This window comes from Amphibalanus amphitrite, unplaced genomic scaffold (assembly GCF_019059575.1).
Source record: "Amphibalanus amphitrite isolate SeventyFive unplaced genomic scaffold, NRLGWU_Aamphi_draft 000444F_arrow, whole genome shotgun sequence".
In the NCBI taxonomy this organism is placed as follows: Eukaryota; Metazoa; Arthropoda; class Thecostraca; order Balanomorpha; family Balanidae; genus Amphibalanus; species Amphibalanus amphitrite.
In genome coordinates, this window is record NW_024881938.1 from 210,569 (window position 1) to 229,272 (window position 18,704).

Genomic DNA, 18,704 nt, shown 5'->3' on the forward strand with positions numbered 1-18,704 from the left:
TCAGGTCACCAGGTCACTTGAAGTGACCTCACCTCATAAAAAGTTTCAATGTCTGTCATAGCTACACCGAGTGACCGATCGCCTTGAAACTTTCAGCGATTGCTAAGAGCAATAGCATGTACAAAATGTATATCTCAGAATTTTGATATCGATGACCTAAGGTCAGGTCAATTTTGCGACCTCCCCATTATAAGTCAATGGGAGAAAATTGAAATGCGCCTCTTTTGGACGAGAGACATTATAAACACTCCCAAACACCGAATTACAAGTGGTTTAGACACACAGAACATGAAAATGGTGTCCGTGACCCTTGTTTATGCCCTGAGGTCATCTTAGGTCACGAATGGTATCTAGCAGTTTTTCGCAAATAACTTTTGATAGAGGCATGCTAGAGCGATGAAAACGCCTTAGATGTGTTCAGCTCGACGATACGGATCGACTGATATGCAACATGACCCTTTCCGGTCAGGTCATGACCTTGACCTGAGGTCAAATTTTCAAGTTGACCTTTCAAGGTCAAGTTATAGTTCATTCGATGCGTCTTGACGAGAGAAACACGATGCCGGTAAAAGTAAGCTCGTACAAGGCTTGGGTCAAAAGTTATTACAGAAAAACTGTTTCCGAAAAAATCAGCTATTTTTGCAGTTTTTGCCCCCTGCAGGCAAAACCGTTGACGTTAGCTCAAATCTGAGAGAATTACTCAGAAAGGGCGTTAATAGGGCTATCGAATGCGCTTTTCCGCGGCGCTGTAGCTCTATTGGTTCCCGAGTTATGCGTTGGCTTCTTGGAAATTTTCGACATTCGACCTGGAAATCGGCGAAATTTTGCCTTCAATGACCTCTGGTGACCTGACCTTTGACCTGACCAAAAAATTGACCGAAGTGATTTCGTCATTATTTTTGACGCTCTTTCGAACGCCGCCTTCCGCGTATCGCTACGTGGCCCACGAGCCGAGTTACAAGGGGGGGGGGTGTTCAAACACCCCCCCCCCCCCAGCAGGGCGTGGAAATCCAGGACCCCCAGCTGGGCGCGGGTTAAATGCTTGGAGTCTGATAGTTTCGACTCTTTACTGGCATTCAGACCAAGTGACCCCTGACCGTACTTACCACACCTTCACCGACACCATGACGTTTGAAACGCTCCGCTGAACCGGCACTAATAACCCCTGACCACCGGCCAATCTGCAGTAACCACAAGAACATATCCTTTGACCGCAATGACAGAGTGGCGTTCGAGTACGGTTTATAGCTCTCTGTCCCAGTCTTCATTGCTGTCGGACACGAAAAATGAGACAACAAAGAGAATCGTTCAGAAGGCTTGTCATTTCAGAACCAAAATTAACAGCAGCAGACAGCGTTTTAAAAAATGTTGTGATTTGATAGCTTTTCGTCTCAATTTACCACGCTTGTCACTCATATCACGGCTCAGGAAATGACTAATTCGCCTCGCCTCTCGCCTCTGTCGACCGCGACCTTGCTCTGCGCTCGTCAAGTCTTGCGGGAGGCACCTCTTCTGTATCCTGCAGCGTGGGTGGCAGTTGCAGCACCAGGTAACGAGCTGTAGTGCTTACAGCCGGGCCCCGGGGATGGAGGCGGCGACACGACATATTCTTCAGGGGCCCCTCGGTCTGAAGGACACGGACGGCACCCATCCGTCCGGGGCCCGGCCCCGCCGCGCTACTCAGCCCCTAATGACGACCTCGGGGACACCTAACGGATCCGGCCGCTCTGCCGGCGCGAGATAGGGCCGATCAGACTGATAACCAGCTAACAGAGCACAAACATGCATGCTGAGCAGGACCCTCGTGCCACAGACGGATCATATCCTGCAGAGCTGCTACAGTGCAGCCTGGCTGCGGCGGAAACTGAGACGGCAGAAATGCGCTTTTGTGTAGTGCCGAGTGTCCGTGACAAGATCCTGAAAAGATCATAATCCACAGGATCCAAGATTCGGGAGCTTGTGTGATTTTGTATCTCGTGTGGCATGGACTTCGCGCAAGATCTTACGCGACTCAAGGATCCCATGACCTTAGTAATTGCTATGCATTCCGATTTCCGAAGGTCTTGGATGCTGAAAAAAATGGTTTGGCGGTAAGTCCTACAAGTTTTGTATATTCTGGAATCTGGATTGTCAAAATTGGTGTAAGTATGCGGAGAATCTTGAACCACCAATAGACTTGCTGCAGCACCACTTAGAAGCATTATTTTTCTGTCGGATAGTGTTTCGCTGAAAAGGGGCCTCATGCGTTATCCTTCGCGCTCTCGAGTCCTGTCTAGAGTCCCTCTAGAGTCCCTCTTCTTCCTGCCTTATTTTGATCCGTCCTTGGATTTGCTTTGTGTCTCAAACAGGTGATGCCACTATCATTCATCTCTGAAAACGTCTTATGTCCATGACAGCCCTCCACTACCGGACTCCTTTGTTCGCATGTCTCGCTTGGCGCCCGAAGTCTGACCTGATTTCCTTCCAACACAATCCACACCGACACCAGTCACGTGCCGGCTTCTGCCGCTGACGACGTACTCGGTGGCCCTAGGTGACGTCACTTATGTCCCCTAGCTGACAATTCACTAACGCATTCCAGCTGACGTCATTTTTATCCCCTAGCTGGTGTCACTTTTGCCCTCTAGCCGACGTCACTTTTGTCCCCCAGCCGACGTCACTCTGGCTACTGATCAAACAAAGTCAAGGTGGGCACTCCGACAAGAGCGTGTCCGAAGTGAATCCGCATAGTCTCGGTGGGTGCAGCTCCTCCCATACCCCACCCCCTAAGTCACTCGTGTTATGGAATATACCCCAGTTATGCGCGAGAAAGCAATTATCTTGACCGGATCAATCAATAGTGAGACTAAAATGTTTGGTGTCATTTTTCCAAGAATTGTACCTTAAGTGGCACTGCAAGATAAGACTACTAAATGCGCCAAAATGTCCCTCTTTGACCTGTGATTTTCTGTTCTGATGCACCTGATCACATTGTTCATTCATCGGGGCTGTATGCAAAATGCCATACTTGATATGTCTTCAAGGAATTCAGAAAAAGGAGTTAACAGAACAGGTATAGGTACGAAACTTGTGCAGGTGTTTTGAGACATCCATGAGACGTAGCTATAGGCAGGTGATTTATTTCCTCACACTTACATACATATAGCGCTCATTGCATTGCAACATGCCTATCGTTTTATTTGTGGCAGATATCTGCAATTTGGGTGACGGTGGTCTATCATAGAATATGAAAACGTTGACAAAGAACACACAAACACTGGACATAATGTCGTTTTTTTATTTTACCTCAATCTCGAGCATTTTTAGCAGCTAGCTCACTTTCAATAATGCGGCACCGCGGTACCTGGTAGGGGGGAGAGCAGGCCGCAGGTGTGATCTCTTGCACTGATCAATCAGCAAACCGCGCACCTGATCAGCAGGTAGAGCGGCGGGGATCCAGCCTCAGCGGGGCAGAGCGGCGGGGGGACCCGGCCGCCGCCCGGCGCTCCACCCAGCCTGCCCCGGGGGCATACCGGCCGTCCGACAGCAGGTGAGAAGCGGAACGGACGGGAGGGACGGCCGAGGCGGGCCCGGGGCGGCCTGATCACGTGACAGACGAGCGGGCGGCGCGGCGCGGCGCGATGGGCGGGTCCGCGGGCGGGGCGGCACCGCGGCCGTCTGCCCGGCCGCCAAGGCCGAGGCGCGGCCTCCGCGGTGACCGCCGGCCGGCCGGCCGGGTCAGCCGCCGCCGGCCGTGCCGACCGCCGCCGCCGACCGCCGCGCCGGCCGCGCTTCCGTTTCCTCCTGAGGAGAGAGCGGTCCTCCGTGACGGCAGGAGGGGCGGGCAGAGCAGCGGAGGATGGATCTGGAGGTGCAGGAAGGACCGCGGGCTAGCAGACAGGAGTCACGCACCCGCACGGATACGGCGCGCTCACCCCGCCCCGCCCCGCCCCGCCCCGCCCCGCCCCGGAGGAACCCTGCCCCGCGGCATGGTGGAGGACGACGGACGGTGCATAGCTGAGTGGGCGGTGGCCTCTGATCACGAGCTGACCCCGCGGCAGTGGCGGGGGGCAGCCGACCATCTCTGCTCGTCCAAGGTGACGCCCAGATGCCGCTGATAGCTCGAGTGACTGTCGGTGATAGCGCATCACCTGCAAGTGTTTAATTTACAGAGTGACAGCATGATGGTTTGTAATTAAAGACAAAGACGAAGATGCTCTTTCAATGCATGGCTTGAATTTTCAATGAGGTGATCGCTTCAGGGGGAGCAAGTTTGTACGATGTGATTTAGTTTCAGCCTAATCCCGCTTCTTGTAATGACAGGTTTCTGGTCTAATGGGTCTTCATTATGTCCCATTGGTGTCGACGAGAGAAAGATTTATCGTCACGTTTAGCGCTTCTGTTCGTGATGCAAACTAAATAGTTTAGGAAGAACGGCCAAGGACGGCATGTGTCAGTAAAATGCTCACTTCTGAACACTTGACCAGCCCGCTCATTAAATTTTATGCAAAGACAAAGTTTTATGATTCAGGGCCAAGCGGCACAGCAGGCGCACAATCACAATCTGCTCACCACCGAGACATTCCGGTATGTACGTACACTCCATGCACATAGGCGCGGGAGCCGGGGGGGCAGTGGGGGCAGTTTGCCCCCCCCCCAACTCTAGGGCCGTGGGGGCGGTGTCCCCACAACTTTGAGATGAAATACCGCACTTTTTTTGCAAATGTGTTTTTTTTTTGTTCAAAAAGCCAAGGGATGAAAAATAAGTGGCCTAAAACCGGTGAAAAAACTAGATTTGGGGGTACCCTAGGTTGATCTCCATTATGGTGTGCCCCCCAGTCTGAAAGTAGTTCCCGCGCCTATGTCCATGCATCCCTGTTATAATATTAATGACAGACGTGTTTTATTTCCGATTAGGTTCGGAAGCAGGACTGCAACAATTTATAAATAGCAATGGTTTCCTGGATAGCCGAGCCGTACTTATGTAAAGGGTAGAGTCAGAGACTACATTGAAGTGTTTGAAACTTGAGCTGTCATATTCTAAATCAGCTCTGGCCAAGCTTACCGACGAACGAAATGCATCTGTTCAATGAGGATTTATTTAATACATTGAAAAAGATTTACGATAGGCCGAATGCCCAATCGAAAAACTACTTCTTTACTGCTTATAAACTAGCGAAAATTGATGTTTTTTCACATTTTTTGTTTTGTTTCGTCCTTATCTGTCCCAACCGCTCTAGCCAATCACGTAATATGTATGAGCCAACATAAACATAAACCTATTCCACCACAGGCCTCCGAAGTCGCTCGACCCCGAGTGAAAGCTCAGTTAGCCCAATTTTCTGTCCTTGACGGTGACCGGACGTCCGCCCTTGGCCGTCGCGTACATCGGCGCTCCTCTTCGAACGGCCTAATAGCCGAGTGTGCCGACTGAATGGGACCATTGGTCTCTTTGCCGGAGGCCAATCGCCAATGTCTCATTTCGCGATGAGTCATGGCCATCCATTCGCTTCTGACACGGCTAATTTGTGTTGTTTCGAGCGAAGCGATAGACGTTTCTATTACGTAGGGGAAGCGGGGGTAACACCGCCCCCCAAAGCTTTTCGCCAAAATGAGAGAATATGTGTGAAGTCTCTTGGTAGTTATTGTTTTGGTTACAATATTTAAACATTTTCTCACGTGTTTTAGGTACCTACTTATTTTGCATGCTCCTCAAAGGTTTTCATGGATCACGACTTTTAAAAATACCTTGCATATTTGCTGCCTACAAATTGTGTGGGTAACCCCGCCACCGGTGTTGATGTTAACCCAACCCATTCCTACGAAAGCTTTTAATTGTTCAGAGATCGTGTGCGATGAGTTTCCTGTCGGTAAGTGGTAATTTTCGCAAATAATCGGTAATGGACACCTAAATAGGTATAGGTTCATCAGCTGTTTGCCAGCTTTATATAGCTGGCAAGTGCTTGGTCGGGATGCATGAAAAATATAAAGTAAAAAATCAAATAAGCTGCTTATTCCCGACTTAGGAACATCTACCAACATAAATAAAGCGTGTCTTTGGAGTTTCATCACTTATCACGCTACAAACAGGAAACACCGCAACCTCAATTGGGGTAACACCGCCACGGGGTGGCGGTGTTCCCCAATAAGTGATCACAAGCAAAAATCGCCAGCGGTAAGAATGTACTACACGGTTCAAGCAAACTTATCTTACTGGACAAAGCCGATCAGTTATTTTTCGATGTAATCAAGTAAATCAAAATGAGTCTCTACTTAAAGACATTCAAAAGTGCTCCCAACTCATCGAATTTTTATAAGAGAATGTGCATTTTTCTTTAAATGCCCACATTGAGCTTCGATTACACTGAAACACCGGAACACAAATCAGAAGACGCTTACCTGCGTGCGGTCAATAGGGAATAACGGATTTTTACACTTCACATTTCATACTTTCGCCGCCAGATGGGGTGGCGGTGTTTCCCACAGTGGCGGTGTTACCCCCGCTTCCCCTAAATCAGACATCGTAAAGGTTGGTTATGTGGTCGACATGACATGACTTATTTATATACCTATTATTATTTATTTTCTTTCTCCACATTTCAGCCGACATTTTTACTCGTACGATGGTGGAGAATGCCTGTAATGGTATATGAATAAAATAAGACCAATACCGTGACCAAAACACAACTAAAAAGTTAAAAGCTGCCAAAATGTTTTTGAAATCGCCACAGCATTTGGAGTCACAATGTTTCTCTCCAGCCCGACCACGATCCCCAAAATACAGCGCAGGAAGCAAGAAAAGTCAGACATCACCGACACGATCGTCGAAAACCCATCATGGGTGCTTTATCCCACGCGGGCCCGGTGGCGTTTCCCCCCCCCCCCCTGCCGAATATTTACGAAAGGTCCCGAATGCTTAGGAATAGGAAAGCGAAACTTTCAGTACCTTTTCTCCCATCAATTTGACATCTTCTGAAGTAAAAAATTTGGATCTAGCCCCCTTGGTGACGTCACAGGGTCGATTTTTCTAGACCCCTGCACGGCAAACTTCGGCGTTAAAGACGCGAACTTCAAATATCTGCTTAAAATAGAGTTTTAGAGATAAAGATAAATTACGAGCACCGTTGTGTAGCGTTTGACCTAGAGAAAAATAGAAAAGTATTTTTGGTGACCTGAGGCCAGAGGCCAGGTCAATGACACCGAAAAATGGTTTTAGTTTTTTTTTTGCAAATACTTCGCAAAATGGCCCTAGAGCTATATGCTATAGAGAGAGCTATATTTTATGCTAGAGCCCCAGCAGTGGTACCATCGCATTTGCCTTGTCCAGCCGCGCCGAATGATATATATTTTGTTTGGAAAAGGCCAAGTTTTATGTTGACCTCATGTGACCTCGAATGACCCTTGGTTGACCTTGAAACATGAAAGGTCACCTATGATGGATTCGTACCCGCTGATCACGAATCTGGCATCCATTTTCCTCTAATCCTTCATTTAGAACCTCCGGATGGCAAAATCGTCTTATTTATAATTACTAACTTGAATCAGTGAAATAGCCTCAAGCAAGGATATTCTTCTGTGACCTTGACCTTAAAGCAGCCTTTCGTAAGATGAACCACAAATAGGGACCTGATAAGCCTCAAAACATTTCAAAACATCTTGGAAGTTAGCAAGCAAGATGTACGAAAAAGTACAAAGTTTGAGGTCAATTTTGAGCATGACCTTGACCTTGATCTTTGATTTTGAACACATTTTCGGAATTCTCAGATTCTCGTCTTTCGTTTGACACCCAATTTTGCCGGTTTTATGCATCCTGCCGTCCTCTAGCCCTCGCCCGTAAACGGCGATCTGCCACCTTCGCCCATGCAGGGGGGGGGGGGTTGGTGCGACCCCCCCCTTGGCGTTTGAAAACGGAGCGTCGTAGAGCTTAGCGGAAAAGACCAACGGATTGCTCTCGCCGAGATCTCGCGATTGGTGGTATATTTTTTGGTCCTAGGTCAACATTTGACCTACTTTTGACCGGTCAAAGGTCAAATTTTCGGAAAAATAGACTTTTTTCAACTTTCGGCGGCGATTGCGGCAAAACGGTGGGAGATATCGACTTGAAACCTTCACTATCGTGTTTCTTGATCAATTCTCTATCGTTTGGTATGTATTTTGTTTCCCTAGCTCTAAAAATGGCGCGTTGGGAGCGCCGGAAGTCGGCAAGGTCACAGTCGGCGGCAGAAATTCGAAAAATCAAAATTTAAATTTTTGAAATCTGATTGTATTTTTGGATTTGGGAGGTCCATTTGCTCCCTATATAAGCTAATATTGCTGCATATTCCCATTGAGGTGACAAGAATTAGCAAAATAGTGGTTCGGGCGCTTTTCAAAAATAGTACCGGACGCTGTTCCTCTTGTGACGTCATAGCTCCGTGACCTGACCTGACCCGGTCAAGTTTCTTATACCATATGATAGCCAATACTTGCCCCAACATGCATGGGAAGTTTCATCACGATCCATCAACCGATGTCCGTACCATCGGCAGGAAACCTCGGGCGTTGGCACTCAGTTTGTGAAAATCCGGCCGGAGGCTGTTCCCTTTGTGACGTCATAACTCCGTGACCTGACATGACCCGGTCAAATTTTTTTATCAAAAGATGCGCAAGGTTTGCCCCATAAGGTACCCAAAATTTGGCGGCGCTGCGGCCGCCGTTTTTGCACTATTTCCGAAAAGCCTCAGGGGGGGGGGGTTGCACCAACCCCCCCCCTACATGGGCGAGGGCTAGAGCGCTTACTTTGAGATCACTACACATGTGCCGGTTTTTGTCTTTGAACTTGATCTCTGACCTTGAAAATTGACCTGAGGTAAAAAAAATTAGGTGCTTTAGAATCGTCTCGTAAGGACCTTTCGTTTGGTATCGCTTTTGTTTCCGTAGCTCCCTTATTTACGGAGTTAGACAGGGGGCGAAAAACGCCCCCGGGCTGCGGTGGTTGGGAAAACGGCCCGGGCCCGACCGGGTTATAGGCGTTCGCTTATGCCATTCACTGCATTTCCTGTTCGTCTATAGCGCATATAGCGCAGGTAGCGGATATTTACTACAAGGAGCATTGGCGGATCCGGGGGGTGGGCACTTGAAGTAAATCCAAATCGACAAAAATCCGCGTATTTTTAGAATAAAAAGAAAAGAAAACAACTTTCATCAGAAAATATTGTTTTACACTGCTCAACAGTGCGTCGGAAATCGAAAACCGAGGGAGTTTTTGGAAACTGAAAAACTTTTTTGAAAGTATGCCCTCTCCCCCCTCCCCCGGCCAGCAGCATTAAAGGCCACCTTTCTGAATCCGCCAGTGACAAGGAATCAGCGGGAGCCGCTTCAAAGCCACTCAGCCCTCAGCCCTCTCCGTGTCTATTACCCCTGGCCGTGACCTGGCCCGTCGGTCCGCGCCCCTGTCCATCGCCTCAGTGATGCTATCACGAGCCTTGAACAGCTGCGAGGTCAATTAGCCTTCCGGCAGGTTGCGTCATCCCTGGACACACCAGGTGATCCTGACCCGCCTATAGCTCCAGTTTGGAGGACGCGACGAGACGGCTGTTTAGGTCGCCTAAGGAATGAGCCTTTGATGCATGGTGCCTACCTGTGGTAGCCACTAGACAGTTGGCCACCAGCGATATACAAAGCCATCGGCTTTGGTGCTAGCCATTGTTTGACTGATAAATTGATATAACGGGTCTTCTTGGTCCGAATAAATCTAGGCGTAATTATTTCCATCCCATACTTTGTAGGCCTGATATAAGGTTATTTACATGGTACCTATGTATAACTCACGACTGGCTGTAAGCGTGATGTTGGCTAATTGCTGTTTTCGCACGTCGGGGGGCTATTTTGACGCTTGATGAGCCTATCATGCATACCTTCAACGATATTTAGATGTCAAAGCATACCATGGGAATGATGTGAGCCGACTTATCGTCATTCATCAATCGTCGGTGGTCAAACCCGCAGTCAACCGGTCAGGTCCTTTCGCATTGGACACGGACAACAAGATGAGTTGATATGCCATAAATGGCGATTGACTCATGTCGTTTAGAGGCAACACGTTTGCCAGGGGCCACCTTTCTTACTATAAAGGACTAAGAACCTAAATATAAAACTCTGTCAGGCTGTCAGCCCTCAGATATTGGTAAATCAGTAGGTACGTATAGGCAAAGTACGGAGAGCATGTATAATGTTTAACCCGCGCCCCGTAGGGCTACCGGCGGACCCTACCACCCGTAGGGGGGGGGGGCCGTTTCGGCCCCCCCTAAGATCTCGGAAAGTTACCGGCCGATTTTCAAAATTCAAACGGCGTTTGATAGCCCTACCCGGGAACTACCTTGTGACCAAATTTCATTGACCTAGGTCAAACCGATGACGTCACAGGTCAGGTCAAAGGTCAGATTTTTACCGTTCACAGGCAATTCAAGAAATGTGCCGTGAAATCGAGTAAATTGGTAATTTATTGAAAACCATCGATGGTATATTGTTCGTCAAACACATACTTTGCTATCTGAGGTCACTGATACCAGGTCAGGTCACAGCGAGGTCAGGTCACCGGGGGTCACAATATGAATGTGTCGTGTGATACATGGTTTATGGTCCATTTTACATGACAAATGCGATTATGTGGGTTAGGCAGCCTTTGGGGCCAGCCTAGGTCACGTTTTGGTGAAGGTCAGGTCAAGGTCAGGTCAAATTAGGTCAAATTTCAAAGTTGATATTTTGCATCAAATGGGTATCCATTCGATGCAGCTCGTCACGGGGAGTCTAATGGTGGTCTTTGTTTTGCTCTACGAGTTCTAGAATTGCCAAAAAATGAGTTTGAAAATTTGACGTCATCATTTTTGAACAGTTTTTTTCGCTATAACTTGGCCAAAAAACGAGGTATCGATCTGAAATTTGGTATGTAGATAGAAGACGATAGGTACTATCACATATATTCCGGTTTTTTCGAAACTCAAAAAACTTTTTGGATTTTTTGGCTAATATATCCAAAAAATGCTTTTTTGATTTTTGGGGATCAAAACTCAAAAATTTCAAAAATCCGAGATAGTAGTTTTGTAGTTCTGTCAATTCTACACCTTTTATGTCTTGATCATTTTTCTGTATCTTCAAAGCTGTAGGCCTGACAGGTCTTTTCGCGAAGGTCTTTTTTCGGTCGAAAATGACAGAACATGACGTCACTCTGACGTCATTTGTGGCCAACCTATCACAGCTTCTGGAAAAATTTTTGGTCACAATGTGTAAAATTGATGCCCGGAGGGGTCCTGAAAGTTTGGTGGCGATATCTCCAGCCGTTTAGGAGATATCGACCGAAAAGGACAGGGGGGGCCGTTTCGGCCCCCCCCCCTACGGGGCGCGGGTTAATTAGCAAAATTGCAGTGCTGTTCATTCAATTGATAAAATGATGTTTACATTGTTCAACTGAATGTTGCCAAGATCTCTATGGTTGCCGACTCTAATTACAATGTATTGGAAAGTTTTATTATACTGACGCAGACGATGGTCTTTGGATGAGATGGCGGCATTCTTAGCGGCTTGGGAATAACACTACGACAGTGTAGACGGTATAGACATGATGATATAACACTGGATTGGTGTCTCGTGGAAATTAACATTGGGATCCGCGACATTGGGATCAGGCCTGCCATCTAGCGGGAGAATTATCGTAAGTTAGGAGCAAGCCGAGTGAACGCCATTGCTCAGCATTATGACACACGTGGGTGTGGTGTGTTTATTGACTTAAAAAGCAGGTTCTCACGAGCTGGAGGTAATGTTACTAGGCCTGAGACGATAAAAAATGTATGAAATGCTTGAAAGCCAAAAACGTCAAGCAGCCTTCAGGTAATAACGAAAATAAAATGCGTAAGACTGTGTGTATTGAACCGCCCAGTCCCATCGGCTTGTACGACCTTTTACATGGTCATTTACTCACAATGGTACAGCAGCTTGACAATATTGCATACATATTTAGTAGGCTTATTCCTTCTTCTCCGAATTTCGCCCGATTTTCTATATCTTAGCTAATGTTACGGCACGTGCCACGTGCCAAAATTAGGGGTGTCGAAATCGTTCCACATAAAATAACTCCGCAATGGCTGGGCCCAGTACGGTAAAACTTCGTCAATAGTTAGGCACCCAGTGGCCAATGCATTTCCGTGTGTCACCATGGGGGTGCTACTGCACGTGCACACGTGCGGGGTGCCGCTTCCATATCTCAAGAACGGCTGGGCGGATAACACTCAAACTTGGTGCACAAATGTCACATTGATGCTCGCACTGCATTAATCAGTACCCACATTGGTGCAGAGTCGTTAGGAAAACGATGAACTGAGATGCGTGGTGTTTATGCCTTTCTGTTCCAGCAGTTGATTGATCCGCAACAGGAGATCCTTGTTTGTGAAGGGCGAAGGCTTCGTCTCCCTTTTCCATTCCTTGTTTAAAATAACATTAACAATGTACGAAGATCACACATCAAAGTTGTTTTAGGCGGTTATCTTGGGCCAGGGCTGCGGAGTTGTAGTCAGAGCCAGCGGTTCTGTTCCGACGACTCGGAGCCGGTTGATTTTTAAAAGCTGTAGTCGGAGTATGAGTCGAACGTCACCGAAAAGTCATCGACTCCACAGACTTACCAGGGCTGCAGAGTCGGAGTCAGAGTCGGAGTCTGTGTGAATCGACAGTTCTGCCCGCAGGAGTCGGAGTCGATAGGTATTTGGATACCGGAATCGGAGTTGGAGCCAGTCACTGAAATTTCATCGACTACGCAGCACTGGTTGGGTCCTTTTCATAGAGCGTCTTGAATGACATATTGAGCGGCAATGACGTTAGCAATTCCGTTTAACCTTTTCATTAGACTTATAGATTAGTACTTAAGTTAGTTTTGTTCTTTGATCGAACAATTTGTTTGATTTAGGCCAAGTAAAGACTCATGTGAAAAATAGCGGAAACGACACGTGCTGGCGAAGCAGGGGCGCGGGAACTACCTACTTTCCGACTGGGGGGGGGGGGCACACCATAATAGAGATCAACCTAGGGTACCCCTAAATCTAGTTTTCTCACCGGTTTTAGGCCACTTGTTTTTCATCCCTCGGCTTTTTCAACAAAAAAAGAAAACATTTGCAAAAAAAGTGTGGTATTCCGTCTCAAAGCTGTGGGGGCACCGCCCCCACGGCCCCAGAGTTGGGGGGGGCAAGCTGCCCCCACTGCCCCCCCCCCCCGGCTCCCGCGCCTATGTGGCGAAGTCTCCAATAACTCCCCGTTTCACGATTTAAAGGAAAAGGGCCACCTTCGTGAAATATGAAGATATTGTTGTTTTTCATTTTGACATTATTATTTTTCATTTTCTTTTTAAAACTGCTGCCAGGAGTGCACAATTCGCGAAAAAGTATTTAAAACTATTTAACATATTGGTACAATGTTGATACTCTCTACGGCACCTACTGTATGATGGCATAGCGATGACGTCACACTCAAGCCAATCAGCGTTCAGAAGACAGACTCGTCGGATTGTGTCAGATAAGCTGATTGGTTAAAGGGACAGTATCATCGAAAAAAAAATCAATGTATGAAGCTGATTTTTTTTTACTAGCATTTCTTATTTTTCTGAATCAGAAAAACATAGTTTGAGGACCGAACTCGGTGAAAAATATTGCAACCACATTTCATTTTCATGATTCATTTTCATGAGCGAACCACCACTATACAAGCATGGCCGCCAGTTTGGAAGCATGTAAAATTACTACAGAACTGGCGCAGATAATACATTATTGACGCTACGCTTACGCGGTCGTTCTTCTGATTGAGTCGTCCTTAGGGAGAGGTAGCCTTAGGTATTGCCTATAAAAATATCACGTGACAATTGGAGGGAGTGACAATTGGACGTGACAATTGACAATGGGAGAAAATATCACGTGACAATCACGTGATAAACGTCATACATTGGAGGGAGATTGTGATTCAAGCTGGAGGAATTCCTTTGTTGAGCCGCTAGAATCCGAAGGAAACAGCGGAAATTGCCTACGACTATTTAATGAATTTAACGGTGATGAATAAGTGCGAAAAACGTTTTGGCTTTATAGAATTTGATGAAATGACCAGGGTAAAAGTTTTATTACTGGCGGTCAATTCAAAACGGCGCAAACATTTAAACAGTGAAGATAGTGAAGCACGATTCAAAGTGTGGTACACCTTTCGTACTTTGAGCGGCGATAGCGGGATAACGGTGTGGAGCTTCGAGGATCGGTCTTCAGTTCCCGGACCAGAAAGGTGAGGCCTATGCAATGTCAAATTTCATCAAAATGGTGATACTGTCCCTTTAAAGCTGAGCTGGTTGGAGCTGATTAGTAAAAAACCAAAGCCTCGCCGCGGGTGGCTGTATTGTCGGATAAGAACGCATTCCTCTCCAGTGGCGGATCCAAGGGGGGGGGTCACATGGGTCATGGCCCCCCCCCTTGAGGCCCGGGGGCCCAAAGACCTGCCAGGGGCACCACCGGCCTATCAGGGGTATCACAGTCCTGACAGGGGCACCACAGGACCGCCAGGGGCACCACAGGCCTAGCAGGGACACCACGGGCCCGGTGCCCCTGGGCCCTGACAGGACTGTAACGCCCCTGACAAGCATGAAGTGTCCCCGGCAGGCACGTGGTGCCCCTGACAGGCCTGAGGCGCCCCTGCAAGGCCGGTGGTGCCCCTGGCAGGCCTGTGGTGCCCCTGACAGGCCAGTGGTGCCCCTGGCAGGCCTCTGGTGCCCCTGACAGGCTTGCGGTGTCCTTGGAAGGACTGTGGTGTCCCTGGGCCCTGACAAGCCTGAGGTGCCCCTGACAGGCCCGTGGTGCCCTTGTTAGGCCTGTGGTGCCCCTGACAGGCCGCTGGTACCCCTGCGCCCGGAGAGGACTGGTGCCCCTGAAAAGTCTGAAGTGTCCTCGGCAGGCCCGTGGTGCCCCTGACAGGCCCAAGTTACCCCTGCGAGGTCGGTGGTGCTCCTGGCAGGCCTCTGGTGCCCCTGGCAGGTCTGTGGTGCCCCTGGCAGGCCTGTGTTGACTGGTGCCCCTGCTAGGTCGCTGGTGCCCCTCACAGACCTGTGGTGCCCCTTGGCCTTGACAAGCCTGAGATGCCTGGCTATGACAGGCTCGTGGTGCCCCTGATAAACCAGTAGTGCCCTTGCTAGGCCTGTAGTGCCCCTGGCAGGCCTCTGGTGCCCCTGACAGGCCCAAGGTGCCCCTGCGAGGCCGATGGTGCCCCTGGCAGATCTCTGGTGCCCCTGGCAGGTCTGTGGTGCCCCTGTCAGGTCTGTGGCGCCCCTGGCAGACCTGTGTTGACTGGTGCCCCTGCTAGGTCGCTGGTGCCCCTCACAGACCTGTGGTGCCCCTGGGCCTTGACAAGCCTGGCTATGACAGGCTCGTGGTGCCCCTGATAGACCAGTGGTGCCCTTGCTAGGCCTGTAGTGCCCCTGGAAGGCCTCTGGTGCCCCTGGAAGGACTGTGGTGCCCCTGCCCCTAGGGGTGCTCATGGGCCCAACAAGCCCGTTGTGCCCCTGACAGGTCTGTAGTGTCCTTGCTAGGCCTGTGGTGCCCCTGCTTCCTGGCGGGCCTGTGGCGCCCCTACAAGGCCGTAGGTGCCCCTGACAGGTTTGTGGTGTCCCTGGAAGGACTTTGGTGCCCCTGACAAGCCTGAAGTGTCAAGGACAGACCCTTTAGACGCCAGGGTCAAGTTCGTCGGACTGACCAGGCCCATGTCACTCCACTTTTGATGACATCATATGGGGGCCTCAGGACAATAATGGCGCGGCGCGCCATAATCGCTTCAAAGCTACTTGCCAACAGTTGCCATTTTTGAAAATATTATTTTGAAATAAAGTTCCAAGTAATAAAAATATTGTAATAAAGTTGTTGAATAAATCGATACCATATCTAAAAACTTACTGAAAAATGATTTATTCATAGTAAAAATATAAGCTCGATGCGTTTTTACGTTGCTTTCCTGCAACTGCAGAGGGTTTTTAAATCGTCTATATCTTCAAAACTGGGCATTTCTAAGCATATTGCTGCTCTTTTTTATCGCTAGAAAATTAGTTTGACTTTCCAATGACATCAATGGTTGAGCGATATGTGTAGAGTGTCACCAACAATCTTCAAATGAAGTTAGTCATTTTTACGTTGTAAAGAAATGGAGTACCCCTTTCGAGCATCAGGATGACGTCACTCAGGATCTGTCTCTGATTGGTCGGCGGGGGAGTGACTGTACCTTCTATAGATGGCCTTGGGACTGACAACGATTCGCAATTACCTGATAACGTTCCTGGTAAGTACTCACTACTCAGCGTCCACAACATATATACACATAGCACATTCATATATACTTGCTTACAATCGATAAATGTGGTTGTGGCTAAGAGTTAACCCACGAGCCGCCCGGGGGGGGGGGGCATAAAGTTGCCCCCCCTTACGTTTTGTGGAATATCTCCGAAACCTATTGAGCTACGAACGTGAAACTTGGCATAGCTTCAAATGAATACCTAGGCAATGTTTGAAGAAAGTTTGGTGGTTGTAGCATCTAAGATGACGTCACAGTGACGCCATAAAGTTTTGCCGTTTTCCGATATGGACCGTTTCTGATGACGCTGAGCATGAAACTCAACTGTAAATGAACTAGACAGCACCTGCTGTCATCCTAAAACATCTAAGTACCTACACTTCCATCTAGTTCCTAACCAATAATCGGCCCTTTATATTCGGTCCCATATAAATGACGTATCGTGAGGAAACTGAGAGTCGCAAATCTACAATTTGACTTATGACGTCACTGTGACGTCATTTCAAATGGGATCGACACCAAATTTGGACACAACCTCGGCTAGGTATTCAGGAAGATGTGTGCAAAGTTTCGCTTCTCTATCTCTTCGCGTTGCGACGATATCGCCGCGGAAGTAAAGGGGGGGCAACTATATGCCCCCCCCCCCCCAGCGGCCGGCGGGTGGCGCGGAGGCCCAGCGGCCGCCGGGTTAAGTTACTGACTAAAAATAAAAAAAATAAAAAAACTGAAAATGGGGGCACCACCAAAATGAAGTGGACGAAATCCGTTGAGTTTTTAATTTTGGGTATAGGTAGGGGCACCACTTCGATTCATGACCCTCCCCTTGCAGTTTTCCTGGATCCGCCCCTGGGGATAAGGACGCATTCCTGGCGTATTTTCTTTTAAAATTGCCGATAACTACGAATGGAGGCCGAAATCGGCCGTAAGGAGGTAGACAGATAGGTTTTCGGACACGGGCTACAAGATGGCTATCTCAGTTTCGATCCCCATGTTAACCCGCGCCCTGCTGGGGGGGGGGGTGTTTGAACACCCCCCCCCCTTGTGGTTTTTCGCGAATATCTCAAAAACGGCGGCGCGGAGCGCCGCCGTTTTTGGTACACCTTATCATACATCAATTCTACACATGTTGTGAAAATTTTAGACCAAGGTCATTCAAGGTCAGGTCACCAGGTCACTTGAAGTGACCTCACCTCATAAAAAGTTTCAATGTCTGTCATAGCTACACCGAGTGACCGATCGCTTTGAAACTTTCAGCGATTGCTAAGAGCAATAGCATGTACAAAATGTATATCTCAGAATTTTGATATCGATGACCTAAGGTCAGGTCAATTTTGCGACCTCCCCATTATAAGTCAATGGGAGAAAATTGAAATGCGCCTCTTTTGGACAAAAGACATTATAAACACTCCCAAACACCGAATTACAAGTGGTTTAGACACACTGAACATGAAAATGGTGTCCGTGACCCTTGTTTATGCCCTGAGGTCATCTTAGGTCACGAATGGTATCTAACCGTTTTTCGCAAATAACTTTTGATAGAGGCATGCTAGAGCGATGAAAACGCCTTAGATGTGTTCAGCTCGATGATGCGGATCGACTGATATGCAACATGACCCTTTCCGGTCAGGTCATGACCTTGACCTGAGGTCAAATTTTCAAGTTGACCTTTCAAGGTCAACTTATAGTTCATTCGATGCGTCTTGACGAGAGGAACACAATGCCGGTAAAAGTAAGCTCGTTCAAGGCTTGGGTCAAAAGTTATTGCAGAAAAACTGTTTCCGAAAAAATCGGCTATTTTTGCAGTTTTTACCCCCTGCAGGCAAAACCGTTGACGTTAGGTCAAATCTGAGAGAATTACTCAGAAAGGGCTTTAATAGGGCTATCGAATGCGCTTTTCCGCGGCGCTGTAGCTCTATTGGTTCTCGAGTTATGCGTTGGCTTCTTGGAAATTGTCGACATTCGACCTGGAAATCGGCGAAATTTTGCCTTCAATGACCTCTGGTGACCTGACCTTTGACCTGACCAAAAAATTGACCGAAGTAATTTCGTCATTATTTTTGCCGCTCTTTCGAACGCCGCCTTCCGCGTATCGCTACGTGGCCCAGGAGCCGAGTTACAAGGGGGGGGGTGTTCAAACACCCCCCCCCCCCCCCAGCAGGGCGTGGAAATCCAGGACCCCCAGCCGGGCGCGGGTTAAAGGTGGCCCTTTTCCTTTAAAGAGGAAATAACTGGGAACCGCTTATATTATTACTCACCCTGTACATAAATTTATTAATTTCATCACTTTTGCTGACATATTAAGACATAACATTTTGAAAAATTGCACATCAAGCCTGCTACTACACCACACTCCCGTGTGTCACAATGCTAATCAGCGGCGTTCACCCGGCTTG